Raw genomic sequence first — 22,581 nt, forward strand, 5'->3', positions numbered from 1 at the left:
ATTCAAACTGCTGACCTTCTGATTGGCAAAGGCAAGAGACTCAGTCGTTTAGACCACAGCGTCCCTGTATTTGGGGTTTAAACATGAACATGTTAAATTGAAACTGGCAGCCAATGCACCTGTTTTATAAAGGGGTTATATGAGTTCTAAAGGCAAAGCCAACCAGTAATCTTGCTATTGCATTTTGGATTGCCGGAAGTGTCTGAGTCATTTTCAACGGCAGCCCCGCATAGAGTGCATTATATCAGGACAAGGCAGTGAAGAGTTGTTTGGGGAAATACACACCACATGAAAGTGACTTCTTTTCTTTCACGCGCTTGCAGCAAATTAAATTCACACATCCTGTAAAACCATACATCCCCTGCTAATCTATTCCAACCAGCCTGCATATTGTGATGGCCGCAAGACCTAAAGTTATAGTCACGTAGCGCGATCCCAAGCATAGTTACTCAGAAGTAAGTCCTAGTGAGTTCAAAGGGACTTACTCCCTTGTAAGTGTGCTTAGGATTGCCGCTTCCAGTTTGGGATAAAGTAACTCAACTCAGGTTGCGCCTGGAGGAAAGCAGAATGCTTTGCAACCTCAGCTGGCTTTCCTGTAATTTATGCTATCCAGTGACACACATTTAAGTGTGTGGCAAAGCATGCCTGGATTTTAATGTAAAACAGCAGAGAAGATTTTATGCCCCAGATTGCAAGTGATTTACAGCAAAAGAGAGGTGCCTTCGGTTAGTCTAGAGGAAACTGTGGGCAGATTCCCCCACCCCTTCATTTGCATGATTATAAAGCTGGGATAATTCCACTGGCTTTACTGGAACACTTCCCAATTTGGACTTATGCAAATAGGAATAGAAAATTCCCTGCAGCAGCATAATAGAAAAATAAGCAACTTCTTGCTGACAAGTCTATATAATGGCATATTAAAGGATAGATTTCCCAGTCGGTAAGCAAACTCTGAACATCTCTAAATATTTGCTCGCGGCTTTTGTAGCTTAAAGGGGTGAGCGAAGAATCATCATTTCGAATGTTCAGAATGTCAACTCTCAGCCTTTGCTCCTAAAGTCCCCAGAATTACTCTTTGGTGCAGTTGCATCGGAAGAACTTTCCCTGCTCCCAAAGAAGGGAAGGGATAGCAGAGATGCTACCAGTTAAATGGCCGTCATTGAGTCTAAAGTAGGAGCTTAATGCTCTCCTAAGTACCAGATGCAGCCATTATGACCAAATTCAGTAATGATGAATTTAAATTCTTCACCCATTGATGCACCTGTGAAATAATAACAGGTGAGGAACCAGAGATGACAGGAATGTGTTTCAGGAAGTCTGCACTACAGGTGCTATAAAATGTAGCAGGGATTGTGCTTCAAGACTAGAAGCCACAGGTCATGTTGACTGAGAGCTGGTCAAGAGATCAGATTATTGTCAAGGATTCCCTTGCGAATTTTGCAGTCTCTTCCATGAGCTAAGTCTGCAATACCGTCCATGCCTACTGTGAGGAAGTAAATCTTAATAATGTGTTTGGGGCCAACACTAGACAAGTTGTCCTCCTCCCGCCTTTCATGGGATGCCTGTGACCAGGAAAGTGTAGCGGTGCCCCCATACAGTCCAAGATTTTTGGATCTGAAACCAGGATGTGTGTCTTCTCAGGCATGCCATATGACCCACGCTACACTCTAGCTCTCCCAAAAGCACACTTTCAGGGCTGGAGGGCATCCTGAGAGCGAGCAAGATTGCAGCACCCAAAATGGCCTTCAAGACCTCACGTGGGAAATATGGCATATCCCATTTTTCCCCCGGGGCAATTGTCAGGTATGTGCTCCACTTCACAGCAGAAATGCACTAGCCCTGCAGCCCTTACTGCTTGCACCGGAAGTGACTCTATGCATATACCAGCTCTCCCTCACATTCTGCATTCATAGGCTCTCATTCTGCATGTATAATTGAATGGTATATGCATATGGCTGCTCCACACATTGGCCAATCTGGTAAGGAGAACATGCCCTAAAAGTGCTGGGCTGGCTGCTAGTGATCTGCCAGGTCCAAATCAAGTGTTAGTATGAAGGCCTGAATGGCTGGGGCAACCCAATCAGATGGGTGGCATATAAATTGTTGTTGTTATTAAACAGCTTGAGACCCAGGTACCCATGAGAGCGCTTTCTTCAGTATCAACCATCTTGGCAGCATCAGATTTTGGGCTGTGTGGGCAATAGGACACCAAGCTGAGCTGGCACAAATTTGAGAATATCCATAATTGGGGGTACCAAATGTTGGCCTTGCTCAGGGTGCCATATTACCAAAGATTAACAAAGTCCACTCCTGATCTTGCACTATGATTGGCGGATGAGGTCTTGATGGGGCTGCCACAGAGAACTGACCATGACAGGGTCTTTTCAAGGGCAGTTCCACATTTATTGAATGCCTTCCCTTGTGAAGTGTGGCTGTTTCCCTCATTATTCACATTCAGGGGGAGTCTGAAAACATTCCTGTTTACTCAGGAATCTGGTGGCTGAAAGATACCCCCAGCACTCAGCCTGAACACTGAGATCCGGCATGGAGGGCCTTCTGGCAGTTCCCTCACTTCAAAAAGTGAAGTTACAGGGAACCAGGCAGAGGGCCTTCTCTGCAGCGGCACCCCCACTCCCTGTGGATCACCCTCCCATCAGATGTCAAAGAGATATAGAACTACACAACTCTTAGAAGACAACTGAAGGCAGCCCTGTATTGGGAAGGTTTTAATATTTGATGTTTTACTGTGCTTTTATATGTGCTGAAAGCTGCCTAGAGTGGCTGGGAAAACCCAACCAGATGGGTGGGGTAAAACAACAACAACAACAACAGCTGCTGCTCCTGACAACCCTGAGATAATGTTTTTAACCTGTTTTAGGATGTTTTTAGTTGTAACAAAAACTATAAATGTAGTTATAACCTAGAACAATAGGATTCAGAATGCAGCAGTCTGATTGGTCCTAGAACAATAGGATTCAGAATGCAGCAGTCTGATCAGTTCTAGAACAATAGGACCCAGAATGCAGCAGTCTGATTGGTCCACAGGAGCCACCCAATCCAGCTCCAGGTGGAAGTGAATCCGCAACCTGATTGGCCTACAGGAGAATCCCGGAATTAGCCAATCACATGGGGCCCATTGTGTAAATAATGTATATAAAGCAGATATTCTGGGGGAACTTCCATTCCTCCTCACCACTATGAGCTGAATTAAGAGCATGAAATCCGCTCTTGACTCCAAGTATATTTCAGGCAGGATACAAACAGAGTAATGCTAATGCTAATACTGATACTAATAATTGGCAAAGGACTGGGCACAACCATACTTCCTCATCAGTTTGTGAGTGGTTTTCATAGGTCTGCTCTTCTTGAGGGGAGCTAAAATTATGACACTAGCTTGTAAGACTTAAGAGCACTTTGTAGGGGCGTGGGGAGTGTTGTTTTGGCTTATTCCAGCAGAACTTTATTTCTCCACTCAGCTGCTATGACCAATCTTGCGTCTGAGGGTTCACTTGGCAGGTCAGTGTGGACGGAAGCAGCTGCTCTGTGTTGTATGTTTCTCCACAGAAGTTGCAGACAGTCAGTGAAGGTCTTCTGGAAACGTTGACCCTACATTCATAATCGGTAGGAACTTCATGAATAAATAAAGGGAACAGTTGTCTGCATTCTTACTATCAGTAAGCATGTTGCTTTAAAGTGCGAATGTACTCTGTAAAGCAGAACTAAAAATATACTTGCTGTATTCTCACTCAATTGCCTATGTTCCATTTGCAACTAAGAGCTGAGTAGCTGCTTTCTGTTCAGCTGAACTGTGGGTCTAGGTTTCCAGACTGAACTTACTGGAATTCTGGGTTGTTTTCTAAGTGAAACTGTGATTTGAATGCAACATTTCCTTATACATCCTATGTAAACGAGATGATGGTGATGATGATTATTATTATTCCAGGGTCGGTAACAGCAATCTAAAATCTGAAATTATTTTAAATCAGTTAAAATAATTTGCAATCAGAACAATAAAGTGGGTACTATCTATCTATGTTTTCAAAGCCCAGAGAAAAGATGTCTTCTTCTTCTTTGGCAATCACTTGTAGCTGAGTAAGATTGTCTTCCATGAAGACGGTTTTAACAGTGAGTCCGTAAGTGACTGTGAAGGCCAATTCTGGATCTGCATGTCCTTCCACAGTGGGGACATTGGTTTCTGGGCAGGAATTGTACACAGTGTGGATTTGCCAAGCGTGCCGTCCTCTTAGCACCTTTCTCCCTTGCGTCCTGAGTTCAAGTGTCTTCAAAACCCATGGCACTTTTGGTAAAGGCTGTTCTCCGATTGCAGAGCGCTTGCAGGCCTGTGTTTCCCAGTTGTCAGTCTTTATACTACATTTTTAAAGATTTGCCATGAGAGAGTCTTTAAACCTCCTTTGTTGACCACCAGCATTACGCTTTCCATTTTAAAGTTCGAAATAGAGTAGTTGCTTCGGAAGACGATAATCAGGTGTTTGCACAAGATGTGGTATATGGCAGAATCTATAAATACTATGGGGACGCAGGTGGCGCTGTGGGTTAAAGCCTCAGCGCCTAGGGCTTGCCGATCGAAAGGTCGGCGGTTCGAATCCTTGCGGCGGGGTGCGCTCCCGCTGCTCGGTCCCAGCGCCTGCCAACCTAGCAGTTCGAAAGCACCTCCGGGTGCAAGTAGATAAATAGGGACCGCTTACCAGTGGGAAGGTAAACGGCGTTTCCGTGTGCGGCTCTGGCTCGCCAGAGCAGCGATGTCACGCTGGCCACGTGACCCGGAAGTGTCTCCGGACAGCGCTGGCCCCTGGCCTCTTAAGTGAGATGGGCGCACAACCCCAGAGTCTGTCAAGACTGGCCCGTACGGGCAGGGGTACCTTTACCTTTACCTTTACCTTTATAAATACTATGATGTTAGACAGACTCCCGTGGGGAGGTTGGTGTGTTGCAAACACACTGGCAAGCCAATTTGGCTGTCTGCTGGTGTGGTTGCACAGTGCCAAGGTCTCCACACACCCCTCACTGCCTTGCTCCCCCCTCTCTCCCAGCAAGCAACAGCAGCCTGCCTGTCAGGAAGCTAGCATATCCAATCCGCCCCACCTGGTGAGTTGTTTCCAGCTGAATTCATTTGAACAGCGTACAACCATGTCTGGCACCAGCACAGCCATCATGGCGCCCACAGTAAAAGGCAACTCTAGAGACTTACCTTTCAGCTGGCTTGCAAGCCCATTGTAAATGACTTGTTCGCAATGACTTATCCATAAGGTATGTTCTTTTAACCTTTATAGCAGTCGTGGTTTGATGTACAGAGTTTGTTTATTTATTTATCTATCTAAAAGCAGTCATAAACTGCTTAATATTTCAAAAAAAAAATCTCTAAGCAGCGTACAGTCTGGAAACAAACAATATATCGTTAAAATAGTAAAGCAAAAACACAGCCTAAATCCAATGAAGCAGCAATATGAAAACACTATATAAACACAGAGTGTATAAAGGGGGGAAGTTGGTTCAGCTACTACTGCAGCTAGAATCCTGTATGTGCAGAAGGGGAAAGAAGGGATGGATTTTAGTCCCAATGAAAGAAGAATGGATTTTAAATTTATTTTACTATGCAGAAATGGAAAAAGCTGACAGCAAAAATAAGAGATCAAAAAGATGAAAACTTTGTTGAAGAGTGGAGTTTCTTTTCGGACTATCTGAGAAAAAAATAAATAGTCAAATGAAATCCTGAGAAAGATATGAATAATAGGCAAGGGAAGGAGAATAAATAAATGTAATTTAAGTTATAATATAATTGAAAAGAAATGGTAGTTATGGCAGCAGATAAAGCAGTACAACAGGAACATCATGGACGCAAGAATGGGAAATTAAGATGTAAGAAATGATTATAAGTGAAATGAAAAATGTTAAATTTTGTGTAAACAACTAATAAAAATGTATTATTAAAAAAATAAAAAGAGCATATAAAAGTGAGATTCAGAGGATTCAGACCTTTAAAGCAGAGTCCAGTGTTATAGGTCAGGGAGAGCCTGGGCAAAAAGGTAAATCATCACAAGCTGTCTGAAGCAACTGATGGTTGCTACTTCACGTGTATAGCAGTGAATGCCTGTTTTTGGATCACCGCCCTATGGTACTCTGCTGGGTGTGGTGCCATGAGTAGAATTCCGCCAGATGAACTAAGCAATCTTACAGATTTATGCAGAGGCAGGATGACTTGTAGTTCTGGTTTGTAGTGGCAGATAGTATGCCAAATCACTAAGTCAGAGGCGATCAAGTAGGATTTATCATACAGTCAAATGTCGGCATCTTATCTCCATGCCCAAGGACATCAAAATCCAGTGCTATCTTGCATCCTTTCAGCCTGACTGTACGTAGAAGAGAAATCTTCACAACATAGATTGCACAGTGCTAACATTATTTTTCTTATTTACTGCCTAGTAGAATAAGAAGATGAATCATAAGATAGAGAAGGGGGAAACTGGAAAAGAAGGTGTTGTGGATTCATGTTGCTGCCATCTACACAACACACATTCACACAGATTTTTCTTCCTGGGAGGTGCAAAAAATGATTGTTGCCACCATCAAAAGTGCTATTTCTAGCTAGCATGAAACCTTGGGCTATACTGTTGCTGGAAAGCTTCTAGCAGAGCACCCTTGGAATCCTGAACAGAAAGTTGTCGCAGCCATAGCATCTTCATGTCAAAACAGAAAGTGTCCACTATTTTAGAGCATTTGCCTATTCTCTCCACATATTAATAATTCCAATATATTAGTCTCTTCATATAAACCATATGCATTCCTGTGCTATTTAAAATCCTTTCACCAACTCCTGTAATCTTACAACCAGCTTTGTTTACTCGTACCATGTTATTTGCATGTTATTTACAGCAATATATGCATTTAGGCACACTTTACCTTGGTGTTTGCATTTATGTGTATTTGTATCAGGGACTGGCTAGATGACAAGGAGTGGTGGGAGGCACAGCCGGGGAATCCCCTAGAGAAGTCCCAGAGGAGGAAGAGCTAGAACTTAAGTCACAGGAAGTCACCCAGAGTAGCTGGGGCAACCCAGACAGATGGGTAAAAGGTAAAGGTAAAGGGACCCCTGATCATTAGATTCAGTCACAGATGACTCTGGGGTTGCGGCACTCATCTCGCTTTATTGGCCGAGGGAGCCGGCATACAGCTTCTGGGTCATGTGGCCAGGATGACTAAGCCGCTTCTGGCGAACCAGAGCACCGCACGGAAACACCATTTACCTTCCTGCCGGAGTGGTACCTATTTATCTACTTCACTTTGACGTGCTTTCGAACTGCTAGGTGGGCAGGAGCAGGGACCGAGCAACGGGAGCTCACCCCGTTGCGGGAATTCGAACCACGACCTTCTGATTGGCAAGCCTTAGGCTCTGTGGTTTAACCCACAGCGCCACCTGTGTCCCAGACAGATGGGTAGGGTACATAATAAAATTGTTGTTGTTGTTGTTGTTGTTATCCAGCTGAGGGGAACACTTAGTGGCGAGTAGGAGGCACAGATAATCAGTCCTGGCAACTGTTTGCTAGGGGCCAGTCCTGTTTGTAGGCCTTGTATACTGTTTCCTTGAATAAAGAGCTAACTCTGCTGCTCGTCTCTGCATCTTGAGTGCCAGCCCACCTCTGAACCAGCCCTGACAATTTGCAAGGAAGGAGACTGGGGAGAAAACCTGACCTCCTAGGCTGTCCCGCCTATGCGACCTGACCTAGCTGCCCCACCAAGTCAAGGGGTCGCCAGCCACCACTTACTTCAAATGCATGACAAAGTGCACCTTTTCACCCAAGCTTTTGGGAAAGTTTGGTTGTTTGCTCACCCTCTTATTAGCGGTTTTATACCAGTTAACGGTGAAGTGAGTTTAACTGTTATTGTTTATTGGACTGAATTGATATATTGTTTTGTAACTCGCAATGGGAGTCTGTACTTCAGGCATCTAATAAAACAAAGAAAGAAACTTGATTTCAATACACAAAAAGACCATGTATATAGTTGGGGAAAAGGGATCCATTTGTAGAGTGAAAAAAGCAAAAACCATCTGTGTTCTTGCAACACCAAATGTTGTATTGCATTCAAATGACAGGAAAACCCAAAGAATTTTGAGAGGAGAGTCATGGTCGTGTTTTGACTCTTCAGTCAATTATTTGTTTTCCACAATTCATTCCACTAAAGTAATATTTGAGTACAGAAGTTTTCCCATTATGCATATTTACCGAGTATCACCTAATTTTTACATTATTTATTTTATGTAAGAAGTATTATATCCTGCATATTTACACAATTCAACAGAATTGTCCCCCATACAATGAATTCTGATGTGTGCGGGGAGACCAGCGCTCAAAGTAGCCAAATCCAGGCAGACACAAAGGACCTGTCATGGTGGAGAAGAATCATTGACACCTCTCAGTTTATGCTTCAAAGCTTCTCCTGGAAGCAATCCCTATTCAGCCTGCACTGAATAACTTTTAGTTTGAAAGATTTAAAAGACTAGCTGCTCTAATTATAGGCACAGTTGCTACTTTCCCCCCACCTTGGCAAGTCAGAAATAAATAGTCTGTTAATTTAGAAGAAAATTCTGTGGAGGTTCTTCAGTTACCATGTACTGGAATCAACTAGCCCAGAAAAATTGGATAAAGCTTCTTTTAATCCACAGTTTGACACTAACTGTACATTATTGTTCTTTCTGTCATTTCTCTTTTCATTTCGACCTTTTTTTTAACTTCTTTTTAACTTCTGTAGGTCTGGACTAACATACACATATGTAAACCACTGGTAGATAATACTTCAATTTTATGTTTTATGTTTTATTGTGTTTTAATTTGCTGGAAGCTGCCCAGAGTGGCTGGGGTAACCCAGTCAGATGGGCAGCATATTAATAGTAATAATAATAATAAGGTAGAGATTATTATTATTGCTATTGTTATTGTTATTAGGTAGAAAGCGTGAAAGCAAAGTTTGAACCCAGAATCACACCTGAAAGGTGACTATTGACACAGGAGCTAGGGCAAGATTTTTAAACAGGAAGATAATGCACAGGTTTCAGCAGGAAATACATTATGATACGTATGTACAGATACATGTACAGATACATGGGGGAACAGGGGTCCATGTGTACTGTTGAAGCGTATAATGATGAAATAATATGTTTTTGTCTGGAGCAAACAGAATAGGGGAAATATCAGGGAACAGGATGGAAGAAAAGGAGGCTTATCTGTCTGTTCTCTGAGAGAGGACAAGTGTTTCCAGGATGATGGAAAAAACACTGCCAGGAAGTAGGATTAGGGGGGGAATTTGATTCAGTTGGCATTTAAAAATGATTCCATCAAATCCACACTTTCCAAAACAATATGAGCACAGCTATTCTCTGAAATTTGCACTCATCTGTATTTTGCAATGCAGTTCTCTAACCAACCAGTTTTTACAAAAATGCATATATTAAGGATAGGCATGCATAATGTTGAACACATTAGTAAAAAAAATAACATATAAGAATGCATTATAGCAGGGAAAATCGATTGCAAAACTGTTCAGTAGTCAAAACTGCATGCAAAAATGTGTGTGTTAGGAGAAATTTGCACTATTTTTTTTTTCTTTGCAAGTTGCTGCAAAAATGTGGAGAAGTGAATTTGAGACTGGGGAAAAACCAGAGAGAAACTGATTTCTCTTTTGGTTCTGGTTTGGGACCAGGACACCTGAAACATAATCTCATCCCTTATATATCTAATCAATTGCTGAAAGGGAGGGCCTCCTGCAGCTTCCATCTTATCAGGAGGTGTGTACTGCATAAAATAGAAATTGAACCATTAGTTGTGTGATACCTACCCTTTGTATAATAGCTGATGGGAGGAAATCCCAAACTACTGTTTGGTTGAAAGTCACTTTGAGTTGCCTTGGGCAAGAGAAAGCGACTAACAAATTTAATTAACAATAAGAGTAAAAATAATAGACAGGTACGATTTCTCTTGCCTCTTTGGTGCCTACTGAAAAACTTCCTTCAACACGCCTTTAAAAAAATGTATTGGTTTTTTTAAACCAATGACAACAGCAATGAACAATAAGAAAATTACTAAGAACCGAGGAGAGAGAGGTCAAGATTGTTCCAGAAATATATCACAAATTATGGGCTGTCAACCAAAAGAAGCCTTCCAGAGATGGCTATGAGTCAAAGCAGGGTGAAATCCGTGTTCCAGAACAGCTGCATGTTGTATGAAAACAAGCTGTTCCATAAAATTTTACAGACATATGTTGAATCCTTCTGTCCCTTAATTGCCATGTCAGTTTCTCGAAGAGGGCAAGATGCCACACTTGCTCATGCCAGTCTTTCATCAAATCCACATCCATAGAGCTCCAACTTTTTAGCAATAATCAATTTTGCGGCTGTTCATAAAAATGAAATTAAATCCTTCTCCATTTGTGACCGTGTTAAATCAGAATAAACTGTTAGCAGAGATAATTTAGGAGCAGGGGCAATCTCTTGAGTTATAATTACCCACTTTCTCTGAAAATCTTTACTCAAAAAGAATAAACTTTAGGAGATAACCACCATAGATGGAAACAGGATCCTACACCGAACTGCACGTTCACCAATACTTATTATCAACAGATATAGTAGTAATTTTACACACCAGGCATGGGGTCGTTATACCAGAGATGGAAAACTTTCTGGAAACTGCTCTGGGGAAGATTGTTTTAAATGATGCAAAATGATAGATTTCTTCCCATTCACCAGCAGGAATCTCATCTCCTAAATCATGCTTTCATAAGTGTCTAAGGAAAACATAGTCAATACCAGAATGTCTAATGGTAGGGCCAGCTTTGTTCTTTCAGTGCTAATTCTTCACTCCTGCCTTCTGGAATAAAGAAAACCGACATTTTCCCCCCACAGCAGGTGGGAAGGGAAAGTTGAGCCAGTGGGGAAAATAAGCCTCGAGAAAACATTTTCTTATTACTGTGACCTGCAACCTTAGTCCTTCCTAATCTTGTCTATCAAAGTTAGAATGTCAGCATTTTGAGTGGACTCTTTCATTTCTGTGTTCTCTGTTTAGCACCTAAATGTCATTGGCATAAACTAAACATGTAGTCTACCATCATATGCCCACTTGCCTGGGAGTAAGGGTCCTGTTACGGTCAATGAGACTTACTCCCGAGTAAACATGCTCAGCCCCTTCATGGATCACTGCCTTGCCGTGGCGAAGGGGCTTGAAGAACTCAGAGAAGCTATGAACTATGCCGAGCAGGGCACCCAAGATGAACAGGTCATAGTGGAGAGTTTTGACCAAACGTGATCCACCTGGAGGAGGAACCGGCAAGCCACTCCAGTATCCCTGCCAAGAAAACTCCATGGACAAAGACAACAGGCATATAAAAGTTATGACGCTGGAAGATGAGCCCCTCAGGTCGGAAGGCGTCCAACATGCTACTGGGGAAGAGCGGAGGGCAAGTACAAGTAGATCCAGAGCTGATGAAGCGGCTGGGCCAAAGCCGAAAGGACGCTCAGTTGCGGATATGCCTGGAAGCGAAAGGAAAGTCCAATGCTGTACAGAAAAATATTGCATAGGAACCTGGAATGTAAGAACCATGAACATGGGTAAGTTGGAGGTGGTCAAAAATGAGATGGCAAGACTAAATATTGACATCCTGGGCATCAGTGAACTAAAATGGACGGGAATGGGTGAATTCAGTTCGGATGACCATCATATCTACTACTGTGGGCAAGAAACCCGTAAAAGAAATGGAGTGGCCCTCATAGTCAACAAAAGAGTGGCAAAAGCTGTACTGGGATGCAATCTCAAAAATGATAGAATGATCTCGATACAAATCCAAGGCAGACCTTTTAACATCACAGTAATCCAAGTTTATGCACCAACTACTGGTGCTGAAGAAACTGAAATTGACCAATTCTATGAAGACTTACAACACCTTATAGAAGTGACACCAAAGAAGGATGTTCTTCTCCTTATAGGGGATTGGTATGCTAAAGTAGGGAGTCAAGAGTTAAAAGGAACAACTGGCAAGTTTGGCCTTGGAGATCAAAACGAAGCAGGGCAAAGGCTAATAGAGTTCTGTCAAGAGAACAAGCTGGTCATCACAAACACGCTTTTCCAACAACACAAGAGACGACTCTACACATGGACATCACCAGATGGGCAGCATCGAAATCAGATTGATTATATTCTCTGCAGCCAAAGATGGAGAAGCTCTATACAGTCAGCAAAAACAAGACCTGGAGCTGACTGTGGCTCAGATCATCAGCTTCTTATAGCAAAATTCAAGCTTAAACTGAAGAAAGTAGGAAAAACCACTGGGCCGATAAGATACAATCTAAGTCAAATCCCTTATGAATACACAGTGGAAGTGAGGAACAGGTTTAAGGATTTAGATTTGGTGGACAGAGTGCCTGAAGAACTATGGATGGAGGCTCGTAACATTATACAGGAGGCAGCAACGAAAACCATCCCAATGAAAAGGAAATGCAAGAAAGCAAAGTGGCTGTCCAATGAGGCCTTACAAATAGTGGGGGAGAGAAGGCAAGCAAAATGCAAGGGAGATCGTGAAACATACAGGAAATTGAATGCAGATTTCCAAAGAATAGCAAGGAGAGACAAGAAGACCTTCTTAAACAAGCAATGCAAAGAAATAGAGGAAAGCAATAGAATGGGAAGAACCAGAGATCTGTTCAAGAAAATTGGAGATATGAAAGGAACATTTCGTACAAAGATTTCCATAATAAAGGACAAAAGTGGAAAGGACCTAACAGAAGCAGAAGACATCAAGAAGAGGTGGCAAGAATGCACAGAGGAATTATACCAGAAAGAAATGGATGTCTCATATACCCCAGGTAGTGTGGTTGCTGACCTTGAGCCAGACATCCTGGAGAGTGAAGTCAAATGGGCCTTAGAAAGCACTGCAAATAACAAGGCCAGTAGAAGTGATGGTATTCCAGCTGAACTATTTAAAATTTTAAAAGATGATGCTGTTAAGGTGCTACACTCAATATGCCAGCAAGTTTGGAAAACTCAGCAGTGGCCAGAAGATTGGAGAAGATCAGTCTACATCCCAATCCCAAAGAAGGGCAGTGCCAAAGAATGCTCCAACTATCGCACAATTGCACTAATTTCTCACGCTAGCAAGGTTATGCTTAAAATTCTACAAGGAAGGCTCAAGCAGTATGTGGACCGAGAACTCCCAGAAGTGCAAGCTGGATTTAGAAGAGGCAGAGGAACCAGAGACCAAATTGCAAACATGCGCTGGATTATGGAGAAAGCTAGAGAGTTCCAGAAAGACATTTACTTCTGCTTCATTGACTATGCAAAAGCCTTTGACTGTGTCGACCATGGCAAACTATGGCAAGTTCTTAAAGAAATGGGAGTGCCTGATCACCTCATCTGTCTCCTGAGAAATCTCTATGTGGGACAAGAAGCTACAGTTAGAACTGGATATGGAACAACTGATTGGTTCAAAATTGGGAAAGGAGTACGACAAGGCTGCATTTTGTCTCCCTGCTTATTTAACTTATATGCAGAATTCATCATGCGAAAGGCTGGGCTGGATGAATCCCTAGCCAGAATTAAGATTGCCGGAAGAAATATCAACAACCTCAGGTATGCAGATGACACAACCTTGATGGCAGAAAGTGAGGAGGAATTAAAGAACCTTTTATTGAGGGTGAAAGAGGAGAGTGCAAAATATGGTCTGAAGCTCAACATCAAAAAAACGAAGATCATGGCTACTGGTCCCATCACCTCCTGGCAAATAGAAGGGGAAGAAATGGAGGCAGTGAGAGATTTTACTTTCTTGGGCTCCATGATCACTGCAGATGGTGACAGCAGCCACGAAATTAAAAGACACCTGCTTCTTGGGAGAAGGGCAATGACAGGCCTAGACAGCATCTTGAGAAGTAGAGACATCACCTTGCCAACAAAGGTCCGTATAGTTAAAGCTATGGTTTTCCCAGTAGTGATGTATGGAAGTGAGAGCTGGACCATAAAGAAGGCTGATCGCCGAAGAATTGATGCTTTTGAATTATGGTGCTGGAGGAGACTCTTGAGAGTCCCATGGACTGCAAGAAGATCAAACCTCTCCATTCTGAAGGAAATCAGCCCTGAGTGCTCACTGGAAGGACAGATAGTGAAGCTGAGGCTCCAGTACTTTGGCCACCTCATGAGAAAAGAAGACTCCCTGGAGAAGACCCTGATGTTGGGAAAGATGGAGGGCACAAGGAGAAGGGGGTGACAGAGGACGAGATGGTTGGATAGTGTTTTCGAGGTTACCAGCATGAGTCTGACCAAGCTGCGGGAGGCAGTGGAGGACAGGAGTGCCTGGCGTTCTCTGGTCCATGGGGTCACGAAGAGTCGGACACGACTAAACGACTAAACAACAACAAACATGCTCAGGGCTCTACAGCAGCTCAAGCAAAGAAAATTTTTGATTTTTGAATCAGTAATAGATTCCTTATGCAAAGAAGAATATTTAATGGACACCTTACCAGTTCAATTTGCCGGAACTGTGCCTAGCTAAATTCCCACAAGTGAAATAAAGCAATGACCTGGGTAAGAACTGCCACATTATAGCAGGGCCACAGATAAATTACTAGTCATCTCACTAGCTTCGCCTTGCTTCCTATTCTTTCAGAAATGTGTGATATTGCTGACGACAGCAATCTCGGAAAAAGTGGAGAAAGTTATTAAGCAGGAAGAGAGCTTTCAGAATAAAGGTTCACCAAAGTCCAGAGAGATGTCTGAATTTTAAAAAAAAAAAAAATTTTTTTTGCTCCCATGTCGTGAGATGTTGTTCAGAGCCACAACAGTTTGTTGCGGTTGCATTTTTATGCCATCACCAAGCCCCTTGCACATAGGTAAAGCTGTTTTCACACACACACGGGGCATAAATCATCTTTGTTCCGAAAGCATGTGTAAAAATTCAGGCTGGGCTGTAATTCAGTTACGTTTTTCAACATTAGCAGCATTCGTACTTGACACACAAAGCACGGTGGAGTCTGTTGGAGTCACTTATGAAAAAGCATCCTGGTTGCTGCTGGTATGGAACCTGTGCACCCACTTGTGTTAATTAAGAACTAGATGTGTGTTGTGGGGCTTGTCAGACTGGGCCTGAAGACTTTAATTCACTCAAATGCTCCACACTGACAGATGGTGATTTATTTCCTATGTTGGAACAGCTGTACAGCTTGAGGTAGTATCTAATTGGGTCACGATGGAACCTAGACATTAGATATTTGTTTTTAAAAGTATTTTATACATTCTTTATTTCAACAGTGCCCACATAAACTAGGCCCTGCACAAAACAAAATGAAGACACAGAACCAGGACTTAAGAGGCAACTCCGTGGGGCTGAGGTCCCTTCGCCCCCCTCCCTAATAAAATATTTGAGTAATAATAATAATAATTTGTTATCTTTACACCGCCCATCTGGCTTGGTTTCCCTAGCCACTCTGGGCAGCTCCCAACAGAATATTAAAAACACTATAAAACATCAAACATCAAAAACTTCTCTAAAAGGGCTGTCTTCAGATGTCTTCTAAAAGTCAGATAGTAGTTTATTTCCTTGACATCTGATGGGAGGGCATTCCACAGGGTGGGTGTCACTACCAAGAAGGCCCTCTGCCTGGTTCCCTGTAACCTCACTTCTCACAGTGAGGGAACTGCCAGAAGGCCCTCGGAGCTGGAGCTCAGTGTCCGGGCTGAATGATGGGGGTGGAGAAGCACCTTCATGTATACTGGGCCAAGGCCATTCAGGGCTTTAAAGGTCAGCACCAACACTGTGAATTGTGCTTGGAAACGTACTGAGAGCCAATGTAGGTCTTTCAGGACCAGTGTTTTATGGTCTCGGCGGCCGCTCTCAGTCACCAGCCTAGCTGCTGCATTCTGGATTAGTTAGGGCAATGAAGGTGGCAGTCTGGAAGATAAGTCATGTGGGGAAAGGACAATTGATGTGGGTATGTTTACCCTCAAGAAGGGAAATCTCAGGGGGAATAGTACTCTGCAAATGCTCAAAGTGCTGTCACAGAAAAAAGCAGGAAATAGTTCACTGCTGAACCAGATGGCAGAGGTAGAACTTAAGTCACACAAAGGTATTTTTTCCTTGGAGGTTAGATGAAACTTTGTGATGATCAGGGTAGTTTGACAATGGATCCAACAATCTAGGGAGGTGATAGACTCTTGCCGTGGAGGTCTTATTCAGAGGCTGGGCAGCCATGGGTTGAAGATGCTCTAACTCCGGGTGTTCTGCATCAGCAAAGGATTGCACTAGAGCTCCATGGAAAACAGCCATACTCAGAAAACAGACCCACTGAAACCAATGGTTGGTAGTATCTTTAGTCAATTGATTTCAAGGGCTTCCTCTGTGCATGACTTAGTTGGTTCTCACACCACGATTCTATGATTTATAAGCATTTGTTATATGAACCCCCCTCCACACACAAAAATCATATATGTATATCTCTAGAAAGGGCACGATTTTGAAATGTTAATAAATTGAAGCTGTGACCTTTTAGAACACTCCAAATTATGCCTCATTTGTACAGTCATTTGCACATTTACGATTACAGGAACATTTCCCACAACAATTCATTTAAACTGTAAGCTTGTGCTACAAGCACTAAGGCACCTTTGACTCATTTTTTATCAGGACCACGCTTAAGTGTGTCTCACTGAAGGAAGTATCAGTTACAACTGCTCCACTTTGACAACGCTGCACACACAGTACAGCTGTATTGCAGCTATATCATCATTAAAGCATTATGAACAATTATTGATCAGAAAACTTAATTCATATGTTTTTATTCACAGTATAGCTTACTGCCAGCCTCATACTCAGTATCCCCAACATTGCTTGGGAATCCTTAAATGCTAAAAAAAATTAAAATTCAGCACAGTTTTCAAATTAGCATTTAAAATCAGTACGTATTTGAAATTTTCAGTCCACCATCTGTATCCAAAAATAGATGAAAACCTGATTCCTGATCTCAGAAACCATCATGCAAAATGTGGAATGATACCTTAAGGATGTTCCAAATCGACAGTGAACAATAAGCTTTTCAAAATATATAAAGTAGAAATTTGAAATGCTAACAGAGGAAGACTGTGACCTTTCGGGATATTGTGAATATTTCCTATGCTCCCTTATTCGCACTGTCAGCAACATTTTATGCAACTATTCAAGTGAACACCAATTCCTTAACACCATTTGTTAACAACCAGCATTCTTGCTGCTGTTAGGAGATTCTGTACTGCATAATAATAATCCATTTTGAGGACATTAAGCAAGTGATAAGACAATTAGGAACATTAGTTCTCCTTGGGATGACATTGCGTAGGTGAAAAACAATCCTAATGCAAGGTACACTTTATGTTACAAATATAGAGAATGTGGGGAAGAATGTTTTCAAAGGAAAGGCTATGAGATGGCTCTTCCTTATTTACCCAGGAAATAGTTCTCCTTCTAATTCACTATTTTTGACCTGAAAATCAAAACTGGAGAGTATTCAGTGTAGTCCCAATTATAACTATTTGTTATAATCCCTTGTTATGGATATTTTCACAACGTATTGAGAAATCACTGAACACGGGGCATATTCAACACTGCTTAAAATGTTTGCAACCCTTACCTCCCAACCCCTATAAAATGAACAAAATTCTTCAGATAATTTCTCAAAATTCACTTTGATAGTCTCTAAATTAAAATTTGCAAATCAAATGGATATTTTTTAAAAAATATTAAATGGGACTACCGATGAAGAAGCTTGTTCACCAATGTGAACTCTCATTTTCTCCAAACATCTATCTGTCTTGGGTCAATAACCAGCTACCAAGTTAAGATGATAGATACTCTACCATTGTATAACATAAAAATTACTTCCATTTCAATTCATACATCTACAATTTGATGTCCTCCATGGATCTGTGGGTGCCATTGACTTTCCTCCATTTTTAAAACTGTTGTTGTTCGCACACTACACTGAACACATCTACAAGCTGTATCTATGCACCTCCAGGTGTTGTGTGGAAGAGTGTACACTCGTTATTTTGTAGAGTTCAACTGTTGTGTGCACAGGCAGTGCACCGATTGTACATTCACTGAAGAATACACATGAATAGCTGTAGGAGTATACAAGCTACAGTAGTTGGGTACACAAGTACGTAGATTATACACTCATTGAATGCAACATGTGAGCCCCCTGAGTGAGTCAATGCAGATGTTATTTGTGCTAACTAAGCAACTCAGAATAACATCTGTGCTGACTCACTAGGGGTAGTGATTGACTCATGTGACATCAAAGGGGCTCATGGAAGATTGCGGCAGCTGCTTTTGTAAGCAGATAATGTTCAGCAAGCAGCTTTCGCCCACACAAAACTGCTGCAGTGGTCTATTTTTCTAATGATACACTGTTTGTATAAGTAGACTATGTGAACCAAGTGCTTATTTACACGGGTAAACTCTGAAAAATAATGTCGGCACCAGCTCTCTATGAAACCCCAATGAGATAGCAATTCAGTCCTCCTGTTCTAGCTGATAACTAAACACTGCCAGAGGGGAAATGTGATGGCCCAGGATTAACTGTGCAGTGCTTATTTGAACACCAAATATAATTGTGTGTGGTGCATTCTTTAAGAAGAAACAGTTCAGTTGTTGACAAGAGATTTTCATCTAAGTAGGGCATTCCATGACTCTGTTCAGCTGGGGATGCTGTGATTATAATTCACAGAACAACTTAATTAAAGGTAATCTGTGAAACATTTATGAATGCAATTTCCTCCTAACAACTTTCTCTCCCTTTCTCATTTTTTCGGTGTCACTTTGTTGGTACATATGCAACAGTTAATAGCCTGATAGCTCTCAAAATGAGAAGAATCGATTTATTCCCCAAGTCAATTCATTCTAGTATTATAACTTGAACTTCCTTTTGGCTAACCCAGCCGTGATCTCAGTCCTGACCTCCAAGAGCAAGATGCAATTTAGTTGCTTGTTGTGCCAATAGACAGCTTGCTATCTTCTTTTTGGCTACTGGAGAAGCTGCATCAAGGGAATCCTTGTATCCTTTTTGCTAGCAAAAACAGAAGAGAAGAAATGGGAAATGTTATTAAGGACCACCGGGGGCATTATTTATGATTCAGACATTACAGACGTGGGTGAAAGTTCATTCACTCCTTGCACCACCCTCCAAAATGTCGAGTGTCAAGGGGAAGTGAATCCACAGGGACAGTAAAATGATAACTTTGTTTAGAGTTGAATTCTAGCAACTTCTGTAAAGCCACAGATTCTACACCAGTCCTGTAAAGGGCTAATTGGACTGGCAAATTTAACTGATCTTTGCAGTTTAGCAAATTATTTTTTAAACACACAAACACACATACACACACACACACGTTATGTGAACGTTCTGAAATAGGAATCTTTGCTTTTACTATAAAAAAGAAAACCCAGCAGATGCCTAATGATAATAAATAAATATGTAGCATCACGGTCTCCCTAAAACGGGGAGGCTGTCAGCTAATACAGATCTGCCTTTGGTACTGTAGCAACTGCATGTTTATTTTTAGTGATTTTCACTGTTCTCTCTCTTTCCTTCCCCTCCCACCCTCCTTTCTTCCTTTGTGTTTTTCCTCTTCTCCCTTGGTTGCCCAATTTGTGATGTCTCCAGCCGTCACAAGCAATATTGTTTCTGGAACTTGCATTATTTATTTAGATGCTGGCTAATGGCGCAATGTTTTACCTGTCAAAAGAACTTGATGCCTAGACTTAACGCTTTATTTTAATCTGCATGATAAATAACGTTGCACATGGTGAGGGGGGGGGGGGAGAGAGAGAGAGAGAGAGAGAGAGAGAGAGAGAGAGAGAGAGAGAACCTGAAGAAAGCTGAATAATGGCCTGTTCGACAGCTTATCAGACCTACCTCAGGGGAAGAGCTTTGCTCCATAATATTGAACAAACAATCTCTCTTCTGCTGCATGAAAAGAAGTGGCTTACAAAGGTGGCTTTTTCTTTCTTTTTAACTTGGAAAGCCATCAGAAGAATTCCTCTCTCCCTCCGAAAATAAAGGGAGGCTTCCCAAACTTTCATTGACTGTAAGGGGATCCTTAGGGACAGCGCTTGTGTTAGATGTGGATAGAGGAGACATGGATTAAAACTGTTTCTCAAGTATGGAGCTCACTAAGGTGACCTTGGACAAATCACTCTTACTCACTCCAGCTTTCCTCTGCAAGCCTTTTCTGAGGATAAATAAGAGCTGGGATGAAGCTGAACGCTGCTTTCCCCTTTTTGTCTTCTTCTCTGCCCCCTTAAAAAAAAATCCCTGCCTCTTTTTGGCTCCCTTCTTGAAATGGCCCTTCGCAAACTGTACGTTTTTTTAAAAAATATTAAAAGGCTATCTAAATGATGAATTGAAACAGCAATAAAAGTAAAGTTGCCGTTTCTTGAAACTGAAAAGGAAATCATTGGGAATAATTCCATTGTTCAAAAGTGTGTTAGATGTCTACAACCTTTTTATAGGCAGACTCTCTAGGGCTGTTCAGCAGAAAGAAAGGAAGGAAGGAAGGAAGGAAGGAAGGAAGGAAGGAAGGGGAGAACTGTTCCTGCTAGCCTTGCCCCCAACACTTAAGTGTGCATCATGCTCCTCCAGAAGACATACATACAATGTTACTATGGTCACATCAGCAGTACACACTGAAAGCACCACTTTGTTAACAGTCATGGCTTCCCCCAAAGAATCCTGGGAAATGTAGTTTGATAACGGTGCCGTGAGTTGTTAGGAGACCCCTAGTTCCCTCATAGAGGTACAAGTCCCAGACTTCCCTGGGAAAGGAAGATTGTTAAACCGCTCCAAGTGGCTAAGTGTTGTGGCAACTCAGGACTGGTCTCACCGCCAGTTTAGAGGGTGGTTGCTGAAGCCTATTGGGATTGGCAGAGAATGCTGGGGGACCAACAGTAGGCGGAGCCAGAGGCAACTAAGTGTCCTCTGGCTTGGGACCAAAAAGTGGCGGCAGTAGCTGCTTATTGAATTTAAGGAAAGACACACCTCTCAGTCTGTTTACTTCATAAGAGATGTGTGGGAGTGAGTGCTCGCTTGTTGAAACCATAAAGGAACAACTCATCGGAACTGACAACATTAAAAGAGCAAGGCCAGTCCAGTGAGAATAATTGAATGACACCATTTAACTTTCAGAAGATGTGTTTTTTTCAATGCTTATTTTGGTATGCATTTCCAGGAACTGCTTTATCTTAACTGATGTGAGATGCACCCTGCTTCCTCCCAGCCCTGAAATATTAGCAATATATTGACATTGCACCCTGGGTTTCACAGGCTTGGCTTTTGCTTTAAATCTGTCCTAGCGTCTCCAAAAATTGTTTGAAGATGTCTTAAAAGGATGTGAAACGACCCAATGATTGCTGATTAGGGCTTAAAGGGCCGCAACTTAAAGAATGCCTGACAACTTTGCTGTTCTTAAGGGACCTAATTAAGAACATGTAAATCTCATTCTTATTCTTGCTCTAGTTCAGTGGAATTTGCTGCTGCTCCTCCCCCCAGCTGTCTAACAATAGCAATTTTGCTGCAGAAAGAGTGTGGTGTGTGTGTGTATGTGTGTGTGTGTTTCATGTACATGTATGTGTGATACACCTACAGCGAATTTTATTTTTTCAGGTAGAAATCAACCAATTGATTAATATTATGCCTCAGTAGGGGCCCAGGTAGGGCCCAGCTTGTACAGCTGAAATCTCTTCCTCCTCCTTTGCATTAGGAGGAGGAGGAGATTTCAGCTGTACAAGCTGACTGAGAATGTCCTCAATTAGGCTCCCCTAGCAAGCAAAGTTTTTTGCTTTACTTCCAGAAGTAGTTTTCCAAAGTGGCCTTCCGTAATGCAGCATCCACACCATAGGCATAGGCAAACTCAGGCTCTCCAGATGTTTGGGACTACAATTCCCATCATCCCTAGCTAACAGAACCGTGGTCAGGGATGATGGGAATTGTAGTCCCATACATCTGGAGGGCCAGAGTTTGCCTATGCCTGACCCACACTAACACATGGATGGGGAACAGGGCGAGTGCTTGCAAAATGTGGCTGACTTCATCCATTATTTCACCAATACAAATATCGTAATGAAAAATCAAGATTCTCCTGTGGATTAAAAAAAGAAATATTCCCTATGGGAGACCACAAAGCATGAGTCCCTTTAAGTCAGATGTTGTGGACTCCAGTGCCCATTGTCCCTGACCATGACATGCTGATCGGGGCTGATGGGAGTTGGAGCCCAGTAACATCTGGATGACAAAAATACTTGCTACTACTGTTTTAAGTGTTCCTGACTAACCCAAGGAAGATTGCAAACATGGAGATGGGCAAGGGAAATGGCTGGAGAGACTTAGGCCGGGAGCAGCTCACCCTGGTTTGTCCTATGCAGGGCCAAGCAAAATGAACTCATGGGAATCTGGGCAATTTTGAGCAATGTGGTCTCTCTCAGGAGACATGACTTTCTGAGATGAAAGTTAATTAGATAGAGAATGAGACTAGTGGGGGGAAAGGTAGCAAAAGGTGGTACGCT

This window comes from Podarcis cretensis, assembly GCF_951804945.1.
Source record: "Podarcis cretensis genome assembly, chromosome: 4".
Taxonomy (NCBI): Eukaryota; Metazoa; Chordata; class Lepidosauria; order Squamata; family Lacertidae; genus Podarcis; species Podarcis cretensis.